We start from the raw sequence: 4,276 nt of genomic DNA on the forward strand, positions 1-4,276 counted from the left end.
AGTGAAATTGTTACTAGGCTTTATTTAACCTGGTATATCTAGAATAGCCTAGGGGCGTCCGGGTGGCTCAGTCGGTTAAGCGTCCAACTTAGCTCAGGTCACGATCTCGCCATTTGTGAGTTCAAGCCCCGCGGTAGGCTCTGTGCTGACAGCTCAACTCTGTGTCTCCCCCTCCCTCTGCCCCTCTCTTGTTCCCGCTCTGCCTCTCTCAAAAATGAATAACCATTAAAAAAATATTTTAAAAAATACATCTCATGACAATTTTGCAAGGACACGTACCCAGAGAACATTAAATACCAGAAGCGTTGCCTGGTGAACCAGAGAAATTGGAGTGATCTATGGCGACACAAGGGAGTATTTCTTTTCAATGAGAGATCGTGGGTGAGTCAATGATGCTGGTTATGAGTGGAAGAGTGTGCTCAAGCCAACTCTCTACTCAAGGTCAAGAAAGGAGAAGAGGGGGGACAGCAAAAGGAAGGAAGAGAAACTGGAGAAGTCAGAAGCACAGCACACATTAGTGCCACCAAATGTCATTGGTGCAGGTGACCCTGTGAAAGCCAGAGCTCACAACGAGACAGGGAGAACCCTCACAGACCTGTTGAGGACCTTGTGGCAGAGGCCACAGAAGAGTTGTTGAACTTAAAGATGTTACACTTGTTTAAAAACACAATGGGGGCGCCTGGGTGGCTCAGCCGGTTAAGATCTGACTCTTGATCTCAGCTCAGGTCTTGATATCGGGGTCAGGAGTTTGAGCCCCATGTTGGGCTCCGTGCTGGGCATGAAGCCTACTTAAAAAAAAAAAAAATGACGTTTAAATTTGCTTAAATTTTCCATAATGACAAGTAGTTCTGAGGAATCTGTAACCCCGCAAATAATTTCAAAATAATAAGCATACCAGTCTGTCACAGAAAGATGCTATTCTTGATACATACGAGCAGGGGATTGCTTTTCCAAAGAAACTCTTGCTATGGAGAGAGCATTTGGGGGAATGTTTTCATTACTATGTCACTTTTTCCCCCCAAAATAAACCTACTTTTAAATGCATCATCTATAAAAGTGCTCACAGCTGCATGCCTAAAACCTTGAAAATAAACCATTCTTACTATTTACAAAATCTCTCAAAAACTGTTAGCGAGTTTTGAACCTACTTGTTAAAAAAAAAATACCTTCCACTTAGTTTGTAAAAACAGCGTCAAGATCAGGAAATGTGGAAATTTACCAGGCAGATGTCACTGAAAATCTTTGCATAATTGGTGGTTGGGGTTGAAAAATAAGCATCATCAACTTCTTACACATAGAGCCACGAAGCTTTGTACGGAATACTTTTCAGCTGTGATCATCTCTCAAACCGTATATTAAACTCTGACCCTTAGAATCAGGCCTTCAATTGTGGTATCGAAAAATGTTAAAGAGTTAAAACATGGTGAAGCATACTCAATCCTTCACTTTGATTTAAAATATTGTAATATAGAGGCATCTGGGTGGCTCAGTCAGTTAAGCGCCCAACTTCAGCTCAAGTCATCTCATAGTTCATGAGTTCGAGCCCCGCGAGCCTAGAGCCTGCTTCCGATTCTCTCTCTCTCTCTCTCTCTCTCTCTCTCTCTCTCTCTCTCTCTGCCCCTCCCCTGCTCACACTGTCACTCTCTCAAAAGTAAATAAATGTCAAAAGATTTTTTAATATAAGAAAATAAAACATTATATTATAATATAAATAATCTTAATGATAACCAAAAAAGTTCCATATGGTTAACTTAAAACTTAAACTTTAAACTTAAAAATTAAACATTTGAACGTAAAATGCATTTTAAAATACTATGTTCTTTTGATTTTAACCTTTTACATTTCTTTTTTTAAGTTTTTAAGTTTAAGTTTTTAGTGTCTTTGTTTGCTTTACAATATGCATGTTATCTGTGCACGGCAAACTTTTTTTTTTTATTGACGAGTATGTTTGGTCAAAAATGTCTGGAGACTGTATCCGTTTCCTGTAGTTGCTGTATCCAAGTACCATAACCATAATGGCTTAAAACATCACGCAGATAATGTCTTACAATTTGGGAAGTCAGAAGTCCAAAATGGGTCTCCCTGGGCTCAAATCAAGATGTCGACAGGACCGGTTCCTTCCAGGGACCCTAAGGATGAATCATTTCCTTGCTTTTCTGGTTTCTACAGGCGGCCTGCATCCCTGAGCTCCTGACCCTGCCACTATCGTTACATTTCTTTCTGTGACTCTGTCTCTCCTGCCTCACTTTTACAAGGACCCCTCTGATGAAGTTGCTCCCCACCCCCATAATCTCCCCATCGCAAGGTCCTTAATCAGCCACATCTGCAAAGTCCCTTCTGCCATGTGAGGTAACATATTCACAGGTTTTGGGAATTAAGATGTGGACATTTTTTTTTAATTTTTTTTTCTAACATTTATTCATCTTTGAGAGAAAGAGAGAGACAGAGCATGAGCAGGGAAGGGGCAGAGAAAGTGGGACACAGAATCCGAAGCAGGCTCCAGGCTCTGAGCTGTCAGCACAGAGCCTGACCCCGCAAACTGTGAGATCATGACCTGAGCCAAAGTCAACCGACTGAGCTACCCAGGCACCCTGGATGTGGACATCTTTAGGGGCCATCTTCTGGCCTTCTACAGAAACCTTGAGCAAGAACGATAAAGCTGAGCCAAGCAAGAAAGAAATTGTGCCGGCCACGGTCAGATTGGGTGTGGAAGCTCCCAGCAGGGAGGTCCCCACAAGCTCACCTTCAAAGCTCTGCTTTGAAGGGGAGCTGGACTCTGTCTTCAGCTAATACGTCTTCAGCTTTTGTCACGTTTCTGCCCTTTTGGCTAAAAGTAATAAGCTTCCTACTGTTCAAGTAACAGGAGATGGGGATGCTATTTTGCTGTCTACCGAGTCAGCTGGACCAAGGTTCAGATCTTGATTCGGGCACTTCTCCCTGTATGATCTGGACAAATTTCCCACCCCTCTGATCCAGAGTTACCATTTCTTTAAAACACAGAAGCTAATGCAGGCTTTGCAGGGTGGCAGGGAGGACTAAAGGCCACAGTGTATAAATTGCTTGCCCAAGGATCGTGCTGAGAAATGTCAGTTTCTCTCCCTCTAGGAGTCAGAATTTCCATCTGTGCATTTCTGCCTCCATGAAGATGGGGACACGTGAGAGCAATTTGAGTCAAGCGTGAACACCACTTTGCACCAATTTCCTGGCTTCCTAATTAGGAACTTCCTAATAGTTCCTAATTTCATTTAGGGACTAACAGACATACAGCTTATGAAGCTTATAGCTTCCTCAAAAACAGTGCCAAGCATGACATTGATAAGTCAACCAACCTAGAACCAAACGCATCCTTGACCTGGCAATGGGTGTCGAAATAATTTCCTTAAAAACAAGGATCTCATTAATTCAGCAGCGGTGGGCTTTGACAGTTTCCCAGATTCACAGAACATAAACACAATCAGCGGTATTTGTTCTACAAAGTGCCTTGATCCTCGTCGGAGATCGCTAAGAGTGTGGGCGGTGGAGAAACCCATTCACAGGTGGACATCCTCCAAAGCAAACATCCTCATTTTCCTGCTCTGGAAGGCGGGGCGTGTCAATCCCCTTTTCCTGCCAAAGGTTTTTTTCTTTCGTGCGGTAACATCCCCCTCTGCTGGAACTTGTAGGTATTGCAACAATATTTATTAAGAAGTGTTTTAAAAGAAAGAAGGAAAGAGAAGAAAAAAACAAATCCTAAATGGGATCGTCCCCCCACCCCCACCCCCGCTCCAAGAATGAATTATAGTTGTAGTCTCTCCTGGAATATGGCCTGTTGATGGTTCATCTGAAATTTCCTGATCGGCCCTGGAGAGGTAATCCCCATGATAAAATCTTGCCAGTCCCTTCCCCCCAAAACAATGTCCTTTCTTTCCTTTGGTTAATCACTTCCTTGCCTGGCCCTCTTGCCTGTAAAAACTTCCATTTTGTCAAAAACTCCTGCAAGCAGCTCTACTTGATAGAAGGCATATGCTGCTCGATTCTTGAATTGCTTAATAAACCCCCAGAGATCTTCAACTTACTCTCAGATCACGATTTCACGGTGGTGGGTTCGAGCCCCGCGCCGGGCTCTGTGCGGACAGCTCAGAGCCTGGAGCCTGCTTCGGATTCTGTGTCTCCCTCTCTCTCTGCCCCGCCGCCCCCCCCCCCACATTCTGTCTCTCTCTCCTTCAAAAATAAATAAACATTAAAAAAAAAATTTTTTTTTCAACGTTTTTTTTTTTTTTTTTTTTTTTTTTTTTTT

This window comes from Panthera uncia, assembly GCF_023721935.1.
Source record: "Panthera uncia isolate 11264 chromosome E2 unlocalized genomic scaffold, Puncia_PCG_1.0 HiC_scaffold_20, whole genome shotgun sequence".
NCBI classification, from domain to species: Eukaryota; Metazoa; Chordata; class Mammalia; order Carnivora; family Felidae; genus Panthera; species Panthera uncia.